Source organism: Falco punctatus (assembly GCF_963210335.1).
Source record: "Falco punctatus genome assembly, chromosome: 13".
Taxonomy (NCBI): domain Eukaryota; kingdom Metazoa; phylum Chordata; class Aves; order Falconiformes; family Falconidae; genus Falco; species Falco punctatus.
In genome coordinates this window covers 20886467-20908304 of record NC_137593.1, presented here as the reverse complement: position 1 = coordinate 20908304, position 21838 = coordinate 20886467, and the positions used below count along the sequence as shown (strand labels likewise).

The 21838-nt window shown below is 43.9% G+C and overlaps 1 protein-coding gene across 2 annotated transcripts in view; it reads right to left on the bottom strand.

Annotated features, from left to right (window-relative positions):
- The window catches only part of EPHA4 (EPH receptor A4), a 131337-nt gene that overhangs the window by 67759 nt on the left and 41740 nt on the right, over nucleotides 1-21838 (bottom strand). The window lies entirely within an intron of this gene.

Sequence of the window (21838 nt, the reverse complement as noted above, 5' to 3'; positions counted from 1 at the left end):
AGGGGTGCAATTGGTTTATTCTATGACCGCTTAAGGAATGGCAGCTGACAGTCAGACACTGCCAATTTTTAAGAGGCAGTGGGACAGGAACCCACTGCGATTGGCATGCCTCACATGCCCGGAAATGGCACGTCTCCCTCCTGGCAAGGCAGCATCCATGTGGCTCCTTCTCCCCAAGGGAAGAAATCAGCAATGCTCTCCACTCCTCAAAGGCAGCGCATAGCAGGAGCTGCACCACTGCCACCAGGTCCCGTGGGCAGTTGGCAAGTTTTTGGTGACATCATCTTCATAAATGCAAGACTTACTCAAATGGCTACTTTTACATCACTTGGAAAAAACTCATTAGCATCATTAATAACACATTTTAATACTGGCCAACATGTATGTCATCCTAGAAATTTCTCCCTTGGCTACAGATAAAAGCCCACCTTCACCACTGGCTTTCAGTGCTACAGAGAACAGAGAAAATACCCAGGCATGCAAACATGTAAAAAGGAAAGGTTGTTCTCAGTATTTACTGTGTGACTCACTCTCACATCTTGTCATTTATCACCTACGTTACCTTTAGGGTTCCCCTGCTACACACAGGCTCCAGTATGCAGGGCACAGGCCCCCGCACAGCCAGGGCTTGCTGTTTCTGTTTTACCCTTCCCTTGGTCCCCCTCGCTCTTTCCCTCCTTCTCTTACAAAGCCCTCCAATGGGAAATGGAGAGGGATTTTAGTGACACATTTATAAAATGGCAAGCCGCTTCACTCTTATTAACCAAAGCCATTTATGGAATTTCCTTAACGACTCCTAACTTTATGACGTGCCCTGTGCCATCTGTAAGAGTGTTGGGAGATCAGCCCGCTTCCGCTCGCCGTGGCTGTCACCGGACCAGAGGACCTTATAAAAACACATCGCCCAAGTGACGAAGATTTATGCTTCCAGAGTTTACATGCATCACATTATTAGATAAGGTTCAACTTGCAAGGTGCTTTTTTGGCCACGCTTCAAACGGCCTTGGGGTTTCAATTAAAATCAGAAACCACAGCTTTGGCAGGGAAGAATCACGGGGGTCAAACCCAGCCTCCCCACATCAGAGACAATTAGTCCCTGAACACAAATACAAACCCACTAGGTACCGCCGATCAGCCAGGCAGTTGCAGTACACAAAGGCAGCTCATGTAAAACAGCTTATTCTGCTTGTGATGTGAATTGCTCAGGGGAAGGAAGAAAAAAAAAATCCAACAAAAAAAAAAAGAAAGGAAAATTACCTTTCATTTTTTGATATGATTTGCAATATCTGGTGAGTGAGTTGTACTATCGCTACACATCCTCTTGTGCCTGGTTTAACAGCAGCAGCAGTCAAGTGGCAGATGCTGATCTGAGATATTCCTGGTTTTCACTGTCACGGCTCAGATCAGAAATACACCTAAGCCTGTATATGACCAGGACAGACACCGACAGGCAGAATCTTGCTGCCATGTATAAAGGCAAGGCATGGAAACAGAATACAAGACCAGACTGACTGCTCTTATCCACAGAATTCTTTCTATTAGTCAAGGTTTTTAAAATAAAACATGTAAACTCTAAGATTACTGTTAATATGAACAACATTGTTCACAGACTTTATTAAGCAAAGAGCCAACCTCAGCACCTTCCTAGTATTGAAATACTTAGATGATAAACAGTCAAGTACAAGGCTGAAGATCCTGCTCAGGCTGTAATATGCTGTTGGAAAGGTAGGAAAACGTGATGGGTAAAGATTTTTGCGACGATTCCGCTTCCTCACTGTCTTCTCAGATCAGTGGTTTTAAAGGGAATAGATGGATACAGTCGGTACTGCAAGGTCAACAGTCTGTAACGGAAGGATTTTTTTCCCCCTCGTTTCATGCACCATATTTTGTTTTCTACTATATTAAGCCAAGATCATTAATATTTCAAGACCTGAAGAAAGCTCTCCAAACACGGTGGCTGCTCCTAAAAAGCACACACAGCCATTTTGCTTTAAAAATCACCTACTCCTGAACACTTAAGTTTTCTTCATTTTACTGTGCTCATCAGAGTTTCACCACGTTTCAGCACATGACATAAAAGGACATTAGAGCATGTGTTGCATTAAACCAGTAGTTCTTTGCCCCTAAGAGCTCCATGATACCATCACTTAAAAACTCGAATCTAATCCTGTAAAAGCTGGAAGTACTGCTGACACACCTATTACAACCAGCTCCTGTTAAGGCTAAGGATGGGCTTTTTTTGAAGGTTAATGATTTAGTAGGCAAACAAGAAGCCTGTACACAACCCATTCCCTGAAAGTCTTTATTGCTTGCTCATGACAATTCTTCATGCAGCTGCTTTTCTAGGAAGGATTTGCTGGGCGAGACCCAGGATGAATGGAGTTCTTACACAGTTTTCGAAAGATACCATTGTAAAAAGATTAGTTCACATGTGCAATGCAAACTTTGAATTCAATTCCTTAGCTTTGCCTTAATTAGTTCTTTCTGTTAGGTTTTGGGTGGGTTTTTTAAGAAAAAAAAAAAAAAGAGAGAGAGAGAAAAATCTTTTCTCGTATTCAGATCACCCACAAGCATAGCAAGGTTGCAATCATCTGCACTAGATCTAAGGAAAATTGTCAAAATCATTTGCAGCATGAAAAAGCTGGTTTTTCCTCAGAACAAATCACATTGATTTTAAATGGACATCAACCTGAAATACTTATGTTGATATCTTTGAGTTCTAATGTTAAAACCTATTTGATTTCTATTTCTCTTAAAGCAAGAAAGGATTTGGCAAACATTGTTGGTCATTATTATATGCCTTTATGCTTTTTTTTTTTTTTTTTTTTTTTTTTAATTACCAGTGTGATACATGCTAAAACCACAAAGCCTACTCTGAAGAATTATGGAACTTTAGTAAATCTGGATGTAAATTTTCTTAAGCTGTTTTTCAAACTCCATTTTCTCATTAAAACCTGAATTTCAGACTCATGACTTTCTCACTAAAAAAAAAGTGAAAAAAACAGAATTTACGAACTCATCCCATAGTGAATGGGATTCTAGTCACATTCTTTTTAGTCACAGCTAAAACAAAATATATGCATTAAATTGCTTTTAATGATTTTTAAACAAGCTATGTTTTTTTCTGATTTGGGAGGGGGGGATCTTTAAAAATATTACGCTTGCAAATTTAAAGTTGTTAAAAAAAAAAATCCCCTGGCGCTTGCTCTGAAATTGTTCCCTTGTCCTTGCTGAAATGGCAATGAATCTTTCCATCATAGCTTGGAAAAGGTTTGACATGCTTAAGAGTTCTTTAGGAAAAAAAGAAAAAAAAAAAAAGGAAAAGATTAATGTCTTGCAAAGGCTTTTCTGAAGAAACCATCCCAATCTCTTTGTTGACAAGTTCCTGAATCATTAAAAATGCAGTACATATATATATATATATATATATATATATATAAAAAAAAAAAAATTCAGTGCCTGCTTCTCACCCAGGAGGAGGCTGAGTGGGACTCTGAGCGGGTGAGGGACAGGACCCTGGGGCCGGCAGGGCTGGGCACTGTGGGCAGCAGGTGGGATGGGGAAGGTCCAAGCGCTGACAGCCGCTGGGCAGGGGCTCCGGCAGCAGCCCGGGCACCCAGGGCAGCAGAAACAGTCTCTACCTGCTGCCTCAGCCTCTGCCAAAGGGGAGAACTCACAACAGAGAAAAACTCTGTTTTCCTGATTGGGAGCTAATAAAGAGAACAGGGTGGCTAAACAAGCACAGAAACAGAGTTTTGCTCAATTAAACGTCAGTGAACTTAGAAGAAAATCTGACAGGGATGTTCTAAAGTGCTGATTTGCAGCAGCAGCTAAAAAGACCGGTGGGATGACAGTCCTGTGCAGGGGAACATGCACAGCAAGGCTGGACTACAGAGCCGTCGCCTGTACATCGCTGTGCTGAAGGCTGAGACCTCCAAACAACTTCTGCTTCAGGAACGGGCCCTCAACCAGGACAGCGTCAGCAGCCAAACACAAACCATGCTCCTGCTGCACCCCTCCTTCCCCAAAGGGACTAGCGCACCACTGATAACATTTACTAGCACATGCAAGTGAATAGTATAGCTAGAAGTCTGTGGAGTTGGCTGAAATTTCAGAATCTATGCATTTAATAGTTTCTATTTGCTGAAGCAGAAAAGTGTATCAGCTACATACTCATGAAAATTTCAAATTTCCTTGAGATTCAATTTTGAATCAAATCTCCTTCCCACACACAACAGAAAAGGGGAAAACATTTTAAGTCAACAATTGTAGCCAACTTTAACAAAAAAACCTGAAATAGTATTCTTGATGAAATGAAGGACAAAGCAAAACATTTCAGAACAAATATTTCAGTATCAGGCTTATAAATTTCAGTGACAAAACAAATTTGTGTTTAAAGACTTGAAAAAATACTTGGGTAGCATATTTCATGTCTTTCATCGCTGGTTACTTTTTCTACAGCTCTTCCCTGTCTGGAAATATTTTAAGCTCATGTTTTAACTACACCCTTAGGAACAAAAGTTACTTTTATTTTTTCCCCTCTAATGTTGTTCTTATTCTTTCAGAGGACGGATTTTCTCTCTCAAATTGTAACAAAACCACATCTGCCACATAAGTAGGCTGCATCTTCTCAGCTCTCTTTTACTGTTATTACCATTTCTGAACAGATTTTTGTGTGTTAATTATAGAACTCAATTGTTTGGATAGTCTCTTTTGATGAGCTTTCTGCCCCGCACCATGAACCCCTCCGTTATTGTACAGCTGTTTTACTTCCAAATGCTCATCGGGGTTTTCTAATTGTCAAGCTGTCCCAGCGACTAGTTCTTTTGACCTAAAAGTCAAAGAAAGGGAGTCACCCTTGTCTCCCCGACATGAATACCACAGGAGTCCCAGTGGCCCCCCTAATACCTACGAGACAATGCCTTTCCAGATCATTGCCACTACAAGCATAATTGGGTTTGGGGTGAAACGAGAAGATTTTAAATAGGATGAATTAATGAGTTTCTTGTAAAATTAAGTCGTTCTCCTGGTCCAATCTAATTACTCACTGTAATGCCCCGGAGGGTGATAAATAAAGATCCTTAGAAGCCAGGATAAAAAAAGAAGAAGCTTTCTCTTGAGCCTTTCTTAAAAGTCAAGTTGCAGAATTCGATGTGACGTACCAAATGCTGTTTCCAAATAACGTCAGATTCCTTTGATGTTCACATCATAAGATCTTTGCCTCCTGTTAATGACTGTACAATTGCTACAAATTAAAAAGAGTTCCCCATATTTAACTCATATCTTTTATGAGAAAACCAGTATTTCTAAACATTAAGTGCATATTTCTGCTGCACAAATGACACTAGGAAATACACACACTATCCCACTAGGGAAAGAGCCTAGACTGACATCAGAGCACTTTTATTCTGTGATTGGGGACAAACCTGGGAAATTCAAAACAGAAATAAAGGGACCTTGAAGCACAAATAGACTATGATGTGAAATCCAAACTGTTTAAGCCACTGAAACTGTGCATGCAGGTATACTTGCAGGTACACATGCAGACCTCCTGTGCAAAGCCACAGCATAAACTGAGTGGCAGAGCTTTTCACACAGCCAGTCTAAACAACCTTAAAAAAAAAAAAAATCTTTGCATTTTTTTTCCCCAGTGTAGCAACCTTGGCTACAAGTCTGCAGCTTGTGCTGTGGTTTGATGGTTTTGTTTTGGTTTGTTTTTTGTTTTTTTTTTTTTTTTTTTTAAATGCTAAGGACTGACCCCGCGATGATGGGAGTGCGGGAGCCCTGGCAGGAGCGGAGGAAAGCACCGGCGCTCCAGACACCCACAGGGATGCTCCTCCGCTGGGGTGAACCCGGCTTCCTCCAGCAGCTCCTGCAGTGGGAACGGCAGTCTGGCAGCCACTCACCGCAGGTGATGTGACCCTGCTGCTGCCGCTCACCTCGCACCCACCTCCCTCCCAGAGCAAGCTGCAAGCAGAATGTGACCCCTCTCCCCACACTGCCCCAGGGGAGCCCAGCCTGTGCGCCATGTGGCTTCCACTGGGCTAGGAGAGGCTCACCTTCCTCTCCACCAGCCGCTCCACTGGGCTAGTGCTGCTGGAGGTAGCAGCTGTGCGGTCCTGCACCGCGCTGTCCCCTCCAAACCTGTGCAGAATGTGACCCTTCCAAGGCTGAAGTCCACATCCTCCAAGGGAGACCCTTATCTGGCTGGATTTTTCCCCAATGTAATAACTAAACGTTAGAAGACAGACACTGGCATGTGGCCTCCAGCCGCACACCACCACAGAGGCAACTCTCCATCAGCCACCTGCACCTGCCCCAGCCACTGCAGGAGGACTCAGCCATGCTGGACCAAGTGGTGGCGGCTCTGCTGCAGATGACTGCTACAGCCCTTTGGGCCATCAGGAAAGGCTTCACCACAGACAGCAGGACAAGGAAGAGGAGGGCAGCATTCCAATGCAGCAGCTGTAGGTATTCACAGCAGGACTCAAACCTTTGGCAATCCAGTGGTGCACTGGCTGATTGCATCCACGCTGAGGTAATGATCACCTCATTGAAAGGTGGCCAGATTTTCTTCTCTGGTTGGTTTGGTGGGGTTTTTCGGCTCCTGAGAGACAAGAAATTCAACTGCCTACTTCAGTTTCAGAAGTTAAAAGAAGTGAGGAGCAAGGAACTTGAGAGATCTTTGGTGTGGAAAAGAATCACAATCACCACCCAAGGTCTCTTCTTGAATCCTCAGGAGAAAAAAGGATGAGGCACCCACTGCAGACTGCAAGGCGCCCATCGCCACAACCAGTCAAAGACAGCAGGGACCAGCTGTGCACTGACTATGGCCAAAACCCTCTGCACTCTCAGGTACATCCCATCAGGTCCCATGGACTCATACATGTCCACTTAAGTGCCCCTTAACGCAGTCCTCTCCTGTACCACCACTTCCACAGACCCCTCTGGACCTGGAAGGCCAGGTGGCCAACCTTACCAGTGAAACACAAGGCAAAAAAGCCTTTAGTACCTTAGCGTGTTCCATGTCCTTGGTCACTAGGTCTCCTCCCACACTAAGCGGTGGGAGCACATTGTCCTCAGCCTTCCTTTTGGCGCAGGCAGAAGCATTGTCCTTTGTGTCCTTCATATCCCTCACTAGGTCCAACTCCAGCCAAGCCTTGGCTTTCCTAACTCCTCCCCTGCATCCTCAGGCAATGGCTGGATTCTACAGTCCTGGGCACTTCTCTTCGGTCTGAGCTGTGCCAGGGGCTCCCTGCCCATCCACCCTGGCCTTCTGCTATATCTACTCTGCCCTCTGCAGCTGCAATGGCACGGCCATGTGCTTTCAGCAGCTTGTCCTTCACAACCCACCAGCTCATGTGGGTTTCTTCACTGCCCTCCTGACAAGTACATTCCTGAAGAAGCCAACATCTGCTCTCCTGAAGTCGAGGTCTTAATTTTTTTTTTTTAATATACGTGAAGTCCAGTGAAAGAAAACAGAAATGAAGAAGTCACTAGCTCAGGATGGGACATCTGATACAGCAATCTGTTCAAGGCAGCGCTACAGGCACAAACAGAACTGCCAGGTGTATGGTACAAGAACTGGAATGGGCTATTAATTCCAGCCAAGGAAGCCTTGTTTGCCTGAGTATCATTTTCTTCATACAGCCTTCAGAGTCAATTGCCAGACTTTTTTATCATGCAGCCCTGCACTTGGACACCACACGCTGTGGGCACAGCCCTACGGCACCGCTGCCATCATTACACTTCCAAATCCTCCCTGGAGGGACAGAGTTTGTGTTTTTGAAGCGCTACGCCTAAGCAATATCAGTTCTCCTGAGTTTTACACAGAGAAATGCTATGCTTGTCTTCTATAGAAACTTTCCAAACCAACTTGTACCTCATACAAAAGAAATATAAATATGCTGATAACCCAATCATTTTAAAAGCTGAAACCTACTTTATCAGGTACCCTTTTCTAAGGAAACCAGACAGTCAAAAGCATAGAAGAAAAAAATACATGTACAATTGACATGTTAAATAAGCTCAATAGACACACACGGAAAAGCCCCAAAATGAAAAATTAGCTTTTATTCTTAAAAATTATCACAAATTATTCTGAACTGTGCTACACAGCTTATAGATCACAACTGTTAAAAAACCTCCCTAAAAATATACAAACTTGAAAATCTTATATTTCTATGAATTGATTATAATAGCTTATATGCAACACCCACTTTTGCTATAGCTGTAGTATTGGGGGGTAAACAGCTGGGGTTAGATTAACATTTTCCACATCACAATTGCTACTGAATGTCAGCAGTGCCCTGATCTTGCACTAGCACTGCCAACTCCACCTGCATACGCAGCTTCCAGACCCGTGCTAGAAGGGTCAGCTGAAAAGTCTCGTTGAGACATTGTAAAAGGAGAATCAACCCCCCGACAGAGTATTTGCTGCATTGGGTTTTTGTCTGAGATTTAAACAAAACCTAGAAACCTAAAAAAAAATCAGGGTCTAGGTGAAACAATTGCTGGCTGAAAAAAAAAAAAAAAAAAAGCCACCAAAACCCCTTTCTCAGGGAGAAGGCAGCACTTTCCACAAGGAATGAAAATCCCAACCTGCTCTGCTCTCTACAGGAAGATATTTGCTAGGACTGGCAATCGCAAGTGAAGCGGCCGGCACTCCACCACGGGAAACAAAGGACCGTTTGTCCTTGCCATGTCTTCAGGAGGCACCCCGTCCTTTCCAGGCAGCTGTAGCATCCAATTCAGCAGAGTATTACAACTTCACATTTATGTGCTTTAATGAAGAGGGATGTACTGCTGAACTGAGGACTCGGCACCTCAACGGTTTGCATTTTTATTCTTTTAAATATTTAAATAATAAACAGATGCCCTGTATACGATAAAGGCCCCTCTTCTCAGACACTGCAGTTGAGTGGCTGTGCACTTTTCAGGTGCAGAGAGCACTAACACTGCTAGCACACTTGTACAAGGGTGCTGAGAGCATCTTTAAAATATTACTGTCCAACTCAAGTGTTCAGACATTCTCGATTTCAGAGTGCTCAAGCTGTCACTGTGCTCTGTCACAGACTTCATCTAACTTTGAAAGTTTAATCACCTTTATACAAGCTGTGAGATTTAAGAGATGAGTCAACTAATCAGTTTCAAATAATTACTCAATTAGAAAAACAAGTTGATGGTTTCCCTTGAACAGAAGCAGCATGAGGAGAATCAGAAAACTAACAGGTTTTTAAGCAAACCTAAGAAGGGGGTTTTAAAATTAAAAAAAAAAAAAAAAAAAACACAAAAACAAAAACCCCAAAAAACCACAACCTAGAAAATGGTGATTTTTGTTCTTTAGGCAACTAAATTTTACGGGGCAGGGGTGGGGGGCAGCCGGGGTTGGGGGGCGGGAATCACTATTAAAGTTTTACAATATACTCCAGTGAAAGCTGATTAATTGGCCTGAATCTCCACATTAACAAGCCCTAATCCTCTTGTCAGGAGACCTGCCTACAAGCTGCTCTCCCCAGCAGTGTAAAAGCACTGATGGGAACAGAGATCTGTATCTCAAAGCACTGTCCAGCCAGCCTGGGATTATCTCTCATCTCCTAAATCTTAACAGCTCCGTAGAAAGGCAATTAAACTTCCAAAGTTAGATGAAGTCTGTGATAGAGCACAGTAGCAGCTTGAGCAGTTTGACATGGAAAGGTCTAACACATAGCTCCAACAACATTACAGTTTAAAACCACTATTTACTCCTAACACAAGCATCAGCTGGCACCAGTTGAGGGTCTTCTACTTACAAAGAAAAGTGTATTCTTAAGGTATTAAAGGTATTTTCAGTTATTTTAAAAGTGCTTGTATTTTATACAGCCTAATGAGACATTGCAAGTTGGCCGAAATAATTATTACATTAATACCCTTTAACGAATTGCCTATTGTCAAGAATTTGTGGATTGATCCTGCGCATAAATCCTTTAATGCCGTCTCCTTTGTGCAAGTGGAATTTCACTCCGCAGCAGAACTCGGCATAGCTATAATTTTTTCTGCTACTGTTTGAACTTGTATCATGACTATGATGGAGTCACGTCATGCCAGCAAACTAAAAACTACAGTGGTTTTTCTGGGCTTTTTTATTCTTGGGTTAACTGTGAACAGACCGGAACAGAGTTCAAGCTCCTATCTCCAGAGCTATAGCAAGATGCCTTAATATGGTTTAATCATCATATTCTCTCTAAATGGCTGTATGGCATTATTTAAAAAAAAAAAAAAAGCGCTATTTTGGTCTCCCCAGAGAATTGCTTCACACAAAGGTTTTGGAAGATGCCTAAATATAGACAGTTCTGGTGAGATCCGGGTCTATGCAAGATAACAACTCTGCACTATTTTTGACCATTTAACAAAGATGCTGGGAACACAATGGCTTCAAACACACACTGCTTTGGCTCTCCTCAGCACTATAGAAAATAGGCAGAGGTGCTTATAGAATCATAGAATCGTTTAGGTTGAAAAAGACTTTTAAGATCATCGAGTCCAACCATTAACCCAGCACTGCCGTGTCCACCACCAAACCATGTCGCTCAGCACCACAGACACGTCTTTTAAACGCCTCTGCTTCTGAGAGACTCCCATCAACATCACTGTAAAAAACTATCAATCCTCTACTAAGTAGTACATCAATCAAAATAGTGGTGTGCAAATCATGATCCATTAAGCACTTCACACTTGATTACCCATGACATTTTAGAGAGGGTCATACATTGATGAGTTGCTTCTCTCTTCTTTGCCCTTTGCTGTTTGGAGTGCATGACCACTTTTAGTTCATTACCAATGCAAAGTTTAGCACAAAGCTTAATTTCAACAAGAGGAAAACAGCAGCTCAATTGTTTAGCCTTTTCTCCTTACATTTGCTCAAGTCTTATGTTTCTCTATCCTACATGGCTCACACCTTCTCAGAAGAAGTGTCGGACATGGGGCACATGTGGGTGGACCCTTGTTTAAACATGGTGTTCACTACCAAAGACATTCTGAAAGTGGAAGACGAAGATTCAAATCACTCAGGATTTCTCTAAATATCTTTCTTCCTCCATTTATCCTAGATGTGAAAATCAGGCTGAAGATTTGCTTCTCGTTGGGCTAACTCAGAAAACCCCAAACACGCAGGGAGGCATCTGGGAGCCATCCTTCTACATTTGTTCTCACTGATGGCTTGATGCTTCACAACAAGGTGCAATCTCATGGTTACAGTGGACACTGAGACAGTCACCCAGGTCTAATTCCTGGCTTTGACACAGATGCTGAGGACAGCTTGCCTGACCTTCCTCTGGCACTCACCAACAGTGTGTATCACAGTATTAGGAGGAAAAAAATCATTCACTCCTTGCCAGCTGGTCTGGCCTCACCCTCTGCTCAGTAACTTCCAGCTCATCTTCCTGTGGATCATGGGAGGTTCCTGGACGCAGATAACCCTCTCTCACAGGAGTTAATAGCAAGAAAGCAGCAGGGAGCAGGGGAGCAGGGCTGTTCCTTTGGGGCCCCTAATTTGAAGGGTGTAACTACACAGACACCCAGAGCATAAACTTCAATATCCCTGCCTCAGTTTATCCACTTACAAAGTGGCAATAAAATTCACAATAGATACATCTAAAAACTGCTGTGAGGTTTAATTAAGCAATAAGTGCCTATAGAACTCTTGGAGATCTCCAGATAACAAGGCACCAGTACAAGAAAGGAGGTGATTACTCCTGATGAAACAAAAATCTCATGGCAACAACCTGGCACACTCAGTAGGGAATATCCAGGGCTCTCTCAGCTCTCCCTTTGCAGCCTTGGTAGAGGAAGCTTGTGGAGATTGTTTACCTGCTCTTTTGCATCACAGGCTTTGGCAGGATGTTTGAGAGAATGCAGAGAAATGCCTGCATGGGCCGAGTGCTCAGAGCTGTGAAACGCAGTCCCTGTTTAAAAATCAAAGAGCCGGGAATCTGCTCCTGTCAACAAGCCTTTCAATGGAGAAGAATAATTTAGCAAGAATAGATGAAATCTCCCACCTTAGGCTGATCTGGGTGGCTGTGAGGAGAAACGCGTTTTGGCAGTTCCCACATTCTTTTGTCAAGCTTCTGTTGTCTGGGAAAGTGTGGAGCACCAGAAGCCCTTGCAGGTGAATACCTCGGCTGTTTCAAGCTTACTTGATTCAGAGCAATAGCATGTTTATCTAGATGTTTGGAAAGTTATTAATGAGATCAGCAAATCCTTTCCATGTATAAATTATAAATCACCTTCAGCAATGCCATGTAAATTACCAAGTCAAGTGAGAACGTGCTTATTTATCTGTGACAGTCTTTTATCACTAATAAATAAAAGCAAGAGGGAATTATCTGGGGAGAAGCATATTGCTCATAGCACTGAAGCACAACCTGTTAGGTCACGAACAGAAACACCGGTGCAGCAGAACCCCTGTTAAGTTGCTTATCACAACATCCTGAAGGAGATGCCAGCAGTGGCACTACTGCAACCTAGGAGCAGGAAAACAGCATGCTTGCTGTCCAGGCTTGCTGTCCAGGTGCACTCCTAACAGTTCCCACCACACTGGTGCATCAACACTTGCTCTGCAGAGAGCAGATGTCTTCCCCCCACCTGCACTCAGTGCCTCTTCCCATCATCACACCTCCCTGCAGAGTGAAGGAAAGGCACTGGATGTACAGAGGCTGTTTGGGGGGACCTGTTTTCACAGCCCCAGCAAGCAAGAGGTTCAGAAAAAGAATAGCCAGAGAGATACCAGTTTTATGACTGGCTGCTGCGAGTTCTGGATAAGAATTACAATCTGAGCTGGACTTAGCTTTTAAATCCTCTCCTATCCTGAATTCACAGGACACGTCATGCACTAATTCCTTTTAGCTGATGTATGGTATCTTTACATCACAGCTCTGCCCATCCATCTTCTAGGTCCAGATAACCCACTGATAACAGCACTGATAACACAGCTGCTGCTCTAAAGAGTACAGGATTTGGCCCGGTTATGCAATGGGTCTATCACCTGGTAGAATTTAAAAGTTGGTTCGTTTATGAAGACAGCCATTTGATGAATGCTTTAAGACAAGCTTTTCCTCAAGAGTTCTGCAGAAAGTCTCCCTTTGTAGAAGAAGGTACATTTAAAAATTAAATAAAACCCTGAGGAAAAGAATTGCAGAAACAAAAATGGTTGTGATAGATCTCTTCTTCCCCAGCTTAGCCTTTGCCACGCACCTCCAAGGGAGGCTCTTGAGCAGACACCAGTGGAAATGATGAATTAGGAGAGGGGTGGCAGGGGCCCTGTGGATCCCTCCCAGTGAAGCATCCAGAGTATGAAGCCATCAGTACCAGAGCAAAATCGCAGTGGCTGAAGGGTTACACAGTGGAGGTGCCTACTGCTCCTGCAGGAGATGGAGCTCACACCCTGGGCGCTGTAGGAAGCACACACACTGAGGCACGATAACGCAGTTTCAAGATAAGACTGGCTGCAGCACAAGGAATGAACCCACAACTGACCCAGTCACTAAAACAAATGAAGACTGCTCAGGTGGCTGGGTGAATGCTAGCCAGCACTGACGAACGAATGACATGTTCCTTCCCGCTCTCCACGCGGACCCAGGCAGTCCCATCCCCAGCAGGGGCACTGACCAGCCGTCCCCAGTGGGGCTTTGCCACATGGCCCTGAGCCTCCTGTGCCCCCGGCCGCCTGAGCGGGCACCCGCAAGGCACAGCCCACGGGCTGGGATACACAGCCCAGCCTGCCGAGCCCCCACCCCAGCAATGGTGACGCACAAGAAAAGCTTCCTTTCAAATTCCTGGTGGATGTTGCACAGCTGCCAATTAGGAGAAAGTGACAAAAACAAACACAATTTTGCTTCTAATCTGGAAAAGCATCCGTCTCCAACAAAATATTGGCAAATAGACCTAACAATAACATCCCATTTTGGCTCGGAGGCCCTCATGGCTGACATGATAGAGGTATTTATTCAAATATCTACGTGATATGTAGATTAGTTCAAGATAACAAACAAAGAAACTAATTGTGGTAACCATGGAGCTATTTAGAAATGGCCAAAAGCACCACTGACTTCAGTCCAGGCCACAAAAATTCACTCGAGCAAAGAAACCTGGCGGTGAGTCTCACACAGGCTGCGCAGGCTCCAGAGCTGGCGCGTGACTCGCGTCCGCCCTGATCACCCCACACTCTTCCTGATGCGATACATTATCAGCACCTAGTTCTTACGAGTGCTACTTTTATCTGCTCTCACTAAACCATATCGAGATTTAATTTTGCCTCAACAATTAACAGAATGCAATCCGCGGCATCCAAATGGCACCTAAGATAATTCAGGAAAGTGAGGTTTTAAAGTATTTTTTTGGTGATCTTACACCGGTTAAGCAAATAGATGGTTTGCATACCCAAGTATATTTTCAGTACCTATCTTTCACATTTCAAGAGATCCCGAATTCACACAGAGTAACCTCCACTTCCAAACTTCAGCCAAACAGACCTGAGGCAGAAATGTTCTCTTTTTCTCTTCCTTTGTCAACTATCAGTGGATTCGTGCCAAATTAAAGTGAAACACCCTGCCAAACTTCACTGCCCTCCCGGTGTGCCTGTGACTGTCAAGTTTCATACAGTAAGGCACCATACAACTGCAGACGGATGATCCTCAGGAGCAGCCATCTGTGGCCACCAGACCTCTCCCCTGTGCTCACCTCACAGAAGGGTGACCTGCACCCTGCTTTGACCACCAAAACCCAGTCCACTGTGGATCTGTTAGGTTGCCCCAGCCACAAGTCCCTCAAGGACCACCGTTTGCTTGAATTTTCAAGCGCTTCAACACTTCAGTACCAAATTCTTTATTAGCCTATCAAAAAAAAAAAACCCACAGGAGAACCCGTTCTTTCAAAAACTAATGCTCAGGATCAGCATATTAGTTTTCAGTGTTCCTTACCTGCAATTACTTAACACTTTTTCTTGCCTGCATTCGTTCCTTAAGAAACATACACTCAAATAAACAAACCCGGGACTTTCTTACAGAACCAAACCACAACATTTGTACATGATCAAAACTTGAGGCAGTTAAGAGCAGCAGGAGGAGAAGTTCTTGCTGCAAGGAATTAGTTATGGTGCATCCAACGTGTCAAGTTTATTTGCTAGATGTATTTTTCCTTTGTGAAGGTGCAGCCGAACAGTGGCCACTAATGGGTCAGTAAATTTGCACTGTGCCAGGCAAAGCCCTGAACACATGAGATCAGCAACCACCTGGGGAAGGAGGGGAGATGGTTATTTCATTGTATTTTTCTTATGCATCTGCTCACATTTTGTGAATGTGCCACTCAGCTACCATTTCAGTTGTGCCCAACACAACATGGGACATAAGCAATCTTCTGAAAGACCCGTATGAATCACCTTTGGCAACATTAAGTGGGTTTTGATGTTGCAAATGCTTAGTGACTTTACTCTGAAATACACAAACAGAACTGTTCCTCCGCACAGCAATTTTAGGGATTCAGAGGAATACAGGGTTTAAATTTTTAACTGAAGGAGAGTGATTTTTAAGCCTAAAGCAGATACCCCCTACTCAGACTGGCTTAAAGCAATAAGGCAAGAAGGAAAGTTGCTCCTGCACAGTAAGAGTTGCACCAGACTCATCCATGACCTTAAAAACTAGCTCACCAAGACCCCTGGCTGAAGGTCTCCGGGGTCCACAGAGGTGAAACAGGAGCCCCCTGCCCAGGCTGTGCCCTGCACCGGGCTTGCAGCGGGCAGGGGCACCCCACAGGCTCCCTCCCTGCCAGGAACATGACCCCCAACACAGGGACCGACAAAGCCAAGTCCCAGTATATGAAAAAATTTCCCAAAACTGCTGTTAAGGAGCAGCAGCCTCAGCATCCAAATACTTTATAGTTACCTGAACACTTGCAGAGCTGCCGCTGACTCGTATGCCAACTGCACTCGAAATTCTGCAACTGGGGATTAAACGTGCAGTCTCAGAGCTCATCTGCCTTGTTACACACACATAGCCCATGACAAAAAGCTTTTGCAATTCAAAGCACTCACGGATTCAAGGTCAGAGTTTTCCAGTTTCAAGAGTTCTTTATATGTGCAAAGTCTAAAGCACTGATACCAACAGATTGAGTTTTTAGCATCTACTTCAAGAAAGCAAAGATGAAGGCTGTCATTATTTCAGCTTCTTGAGGGGGACTTCCCTGTCACTGTGTGTTAGTGACTTGTTGAACAAAATGTTTTGCAGTAAATCACATGGAAACGTGAACTCAGCAAATGCCAGAGGCAATGACAGGCGGATATAAATGACAATTAGAAAGGTGTGTCTGGATGCTTGAGGTATGAGCCATGATAAAGCGCCTGTGAAATTTCACCTGCCCAGATTGGGACAGAGGTTGTGGCCTTTGGAAAAAAAAAAAATTAAAAAAAATCAGATGTGCTAATTAGAAAGAAAACTATAGGTCTGAACAGACATCCAAATATTCCAGCCTCAGCATGGAATAAAACCTACAGATTGTGGGAATTAGTCTGAATCAGACCTCATTAAATGGTCACAGCAAGGTTGGAGAAAGACAGTACAAGCCAATGGTTACTGCAAGCACCTCTTCAGCCAGTGAGAAGACCGAATTCTTTTCGCATAATCACTCACTTGCACTCAGGAGCTTCTAAAATGGATTTACCAGATCTCTGTTCACCTTCTCTGAGCTGCTTTTGACTTTTTAGAAAAAACATGGAACTGATAACAAAACCTGCAAATTTCAAGAAAGAGAAGCAGACAGACATATACTTTAGCTGATTAAATGTTTAACATTAACAACATCCATTACCATCACCAGCAGCTAGAGATGAATTACAAAAAGGAACACGAAATTGCATTACTGCATTCAGCAAACCTCCAGTAAATGCTACTTTTCACAGTCAAAAATAGTATACCTTACCAGGCCAGATTTCATCAGCCCATTCTGTCAGCAGTAAAAGCTGTTTTCTAGGCCACGGCATTTTCCATTAATGCAATCTGCCACTGCATTTTTAGAAAGCTAAGGTGAATGTGTGATACTGAGAGAGGGCAGTTGGTAATCCAGAAATGAAGGTCTAAAACTCCTCATATAGGGCAAGGTCAAAGAACAGCTGCCTATGGAAAACCCCACGCAGAGGGACCTGCATGCCACGTTCTAGTTGTGTATTCCCAGGAGCTTTATACAAAGGATATTTCAACTAAGCAGTAATATACTTCTCAACAGACGATTTAAAAATGTGGAGATAATGATTTCTCACATGGCTTTATTACTGCTTGTTCTTATAAATACATCACCTGGGTAGTTTTATCTCTCCCATTAGTTGATCTTTAAAAAGTTCTGATTATTAGTTACACTGTTCTGAGTGTTACATCTGGTCCTAGGTAACAGAAGAAAACAAGCCAAAATAAAACATTGTGGTATTTTTGAAGCACAAAAGTATTTTTGTAACAGTCACCTAGGATAAAATCCTGCCTGCACATGTCTAAGAACTTTGGTACTATACAGTAGTGACAAAAGAGCTGGTGACAGGTTTTGATAGACACAACTATTATAAGCTACAGGCAAACTAAACAAAAATTAACAAGCTCCATAAAGCAATTAAAATCCAAAGCGTAAAGTAGATGTAATGACTCAACAGCCTGATCACTGCTCTCATAAAACCAGCCTAATAACACATGGTCAGAGTCTCCTCGCATTGACATCAACATAAATTTAAGTAGCAAATTGAAATTCTCATCATTAGTGGAGTTCCACTGACATGAAAGTTGTACAGCAGAAGATGACAGCTCCAAGGGCTGTATGATGGGAAGACTCACAGGAAACTGGATTTGTGCAGCACACCGAATCTCAGTGTGGTTATGTTCGGTGTCCCTTCGCAGGCCAGAGGCCAGCTATCAGCAGTTTGCTGCACAATCGGGGCAGTACGGGTTGTTTTATCACAATCTCACTCTCTAAAGACAATTAAGTGGGCACTGTCACTCACCTGAAAGTCAAAGCACATCCTGGCAGTGAACAAAGCCTGGAACGATGGCCTAAATATTCTCCAGTGGGTTTAAAAAACAAACAAACCAGCAAACAACACCCCACCCCCCCAACCGCAGAAGGGAAAGAACAGCATGTAAACTGCAAACCCAACATTTTAAACCTGTCTCACTAGTGGGAGGACAGCCCCCCTCCCTCCACCCCCCCTCCTGCATTGGCAATAGTAACACTGCTTACACCTTCTATGCGATTCATTATCGTCATCCTCATGCTAGACTTGTACCCTGCTGAAAAGTTTCAAAGATGTTGTAAGACTCAATACAATAAAACAACTGTCCTTGGTCCCCCAGATAACAAGCAAGGCTTTTTTTTTTTTAGTGTGTAAAATAATCAATATGCATTCTATGCATAAGACATCTTCGTATCGTTTCTTTATGAAGGCAACTTCAGCCCTCACAAAAGAGGCTGTTCATAGTCTTAGGTAATGCAGAGTATATTAATTGGGCAATACCTCACACATATTTTGGAATGCTAATTCAGGCAGACCCTAGTTCCACTGGGCTGGCTGGTCACTCACTGACTCTATCTAGAGGGGTGACAGTGCATTGGGAACACAACAGCACACTTGGAGGTGAGTTTCAAGAACACTCGTATGTCACAATCTGGCTCAAGCAGTGCCCCCAAACCACAAAATCAGATGGGTTGAGTTTTAACGATCTAGTTCATGCACCAGATGCCATTGATAGTTTGGGATCAGCTTTTAACTTTGGATGGAGGACAAGAGTTCAAAAATTAACTAGACAGTCCCTGCCAATATCGGTCACCAAGCCTCTGCCAGGAATGAAGCAGCTATTATTCACTGCTTATGCAGCTCATATCAAAGTTAGCCCTCAAACTCATGATATTAAAGAGTCCACGCTACATAGTAATTTGGGACACCACCTGCCTTCAGCAAATGCAAGCAGGATGTTTAGGCAAATGCAACAGCCCATGAATCAGAAACCTCCACAGCTTGGGTTTGAACAGAGGAGCTCAAAGCAGCTGAGGATTTGCATGAATGCCACTGCACCCTTCCTCCCACGCACTTGAAGCCCTCCCTGCGGCTGTACCCTCAGCAATGCCTGCAGAAAGGCTGAGGAGGGAAAGTCAGGTGTGGCTCAGGCACCACCCTGCGATACAAGCCGCTGAAGGGTGCAGAACAGTGCCCCTCTGAAGTCACTCGAGGAGCCCACGGCTCCAGGATTAGAGGCAGCCTCGGGTTTCTTCTGATCTGTGCCCATTAGCACCGGCTTCTCAGGACCGTAAGACCTGCTGAGGCCCTCCGCCTCCTTCTTCCCTCTTGGGACTGCAGGTGTTGACTCAGCAAGGCTTGGGGCACTCCAGGCTGGGGACAGCCTCGTGGGAAGAAGCAGGTTTTTACAGTGCTTACCAAAGTCACTTTCTAGCAAAGCCCAGTCCATAGCCCCACTCCTTTCCTTCCCTATTTTCCAGACCAGCGTTAGTCAAACACCTTTGCTATCCTAAACAATTTAAGTACCTCAATTTGCCCAGCTTATTTTGTCCCGCTAGAGCCAGCAGCTACATAACGTGGCTTGCCACCATATTCCCCCTCATATATTCACCCTTATATTGTCTTTCCTCTTTCTCAAAATGCAGCTTTGTTAAACCGCCAAAAAAAAAATGCAGATAACCAGAAAGACACTTCTTTCCTTTAAACACTTTCCACTGCCAACAGACAAACTTTTGGCGACTTCCGTTTTGAAGGGTTGAGCGATCACGTGTCAATCTAAAAAAGCCCACTTTCAAGTTCTGATTCACTTGCTTCTTCCTTATGCACACAAGCCAGATGCACAGACATTCTGACAGAGGCCCCCACTCGATCAAAGCTGCCCCCTCGCCGCGCTGCCGGCTCCGTGCTTGCCTGGCACTCACCCAGGGGTGACACCGCTGCCGTGGCTCAGGTGAGGGCTTTTGGCACCAGCACCTCGCTCCGCTGACACATCCTTCCTCACTGCCTGGCACGGTCACTGTTGACCCCAGCCCTTATTTCCTGCTACTCCCTCCCTGTCGCAACACCACTCCCAGCAAGAGCTTTAAGTAACAGCCTGGGGTTCAAAAAGAGTGACTAATTCTTTACATTTAAGCCATACATGGTGATCTCTTCACAGGCAACGGCACTGACAAGCCCTTCCTGCAATACTCCAGCAGATGTTTTTCTGCGGAAAGGTGTTCCTAATCATATCTTAGGGCGATTAGAAACCCAAACTGTTTTTCCCTTTCTCCTCCTAGTCACCCAACGGCTGTGCCCTTGAAGTAAAGCCACCCCAGCCACCATGCAGCAGGACCAGTGTGGCCAGCTGCCCTGGGGAGTAAGGAAGCAGGAAGGGCTGAAGGATCTTAGCACAGGTGCCCAGAGAATGGGACTTCAGCTGAACCTGCTGGGATTCAGCAGGGTTCCCCTGAAAATGAGGGCTCAGGCAGAAATGGATGGGTCAGAAAAGGACAAAACTAAACAGATGAGCAAGAAAGACTGACTCCTGAATGGGGAAGAGCGTCCCAGTGGTCAGGGCAGGTGACAACTGGAGATGTCAACATGCTGCCCCCATAAGTGTTCAGCCTTATTCAGACAGGGTTAACTGGAGAGGCACTACAGAACAACACACCTTCAACCCCCTCGCATAACAGAGTGAGGTCCTAATATCAGGTAAACAGGGTCACTGTAAGCTTGTATTTTATCACTCTGGTATTGCAGAACACCACATTCAGACTCCCGTGAGAGCACTACAATAGTCTTCATGAGTTAAGAAACTCTAAATGTTAATACTAAAGTCAGTAGGATCTCTCAGCTAAAAAAATATACTTGCTGTTTATTAAAAACTAAAATGCTGCGATTTGCTAGCAGTCACGGAATTCAAAGGGATAATCGTGCTCTGGCACTTCACTAAACTCACGAGTTTACACTAGCAAACAAAATGAGCGGCGTAGGTTGAAGTTACTCTTTGATCTGGTAAAGAAATCCATAGTGATGCAGGTTCAATTACAGCATTTAAATTTATGACATCTACAGCGCTGTAACAAGTTGGTGACAAATGCCAATTTCATCTAGAAAACATGCATTAACATGCACAAGCTACAAAGGTAAAAAATCAATTGGCTCTGCAGATACGTCAAAAGATATACTTCGGCAGTTTATACAGTCTATGTGTATTTGTCAATAGATTTGATTGCAGTTCTAGTTACTATAAAAACCCAAGTATTACAAAGAAATTTCTAGTTTGGTATACTGAAAAGTAGAATTTGTTTCACTGATATTTGTGTGTGCGCACTTACATGCATATTCACAAATGCAGTCATTGTTACTGCCGAAGTTTCATTTGCATGCAAAATACCTCTGGTGCAAATTACCAATAACATAAGGGAGCCCATGAAATGTTAAAAGACTTCAAAGGATGAGAGAAAAGCTATTTGCATTTTGAGCCTGATCCAAAGCACATTAAAGTCAAGGGGAGTCTTTCCATTGGCCGCAACAGATGTTCTGACTCGAGGAAGTTTTGATGCAGGTTATTGACATAACAGTAGACCAGCAAGACCACAAAACCCACTTTCTGAAGAAACCGAAAGTTAACTTTGCTAAATACTGATTTACTGCTTTTCGTCATGGCAGTTGTCTCTCAGCTTCTCCTGGGACAGTCTCTGCTGCCACTCCCACCGTCTGCAACACATCTTTCTGTTCAACACCCCACATTCATTCCAGTTTTTACACCTACACATTCTTCTCTCCTGTTGATAGCTTTTTTTAACTCTTTCTCACTCTGTAGTTACTTGATTT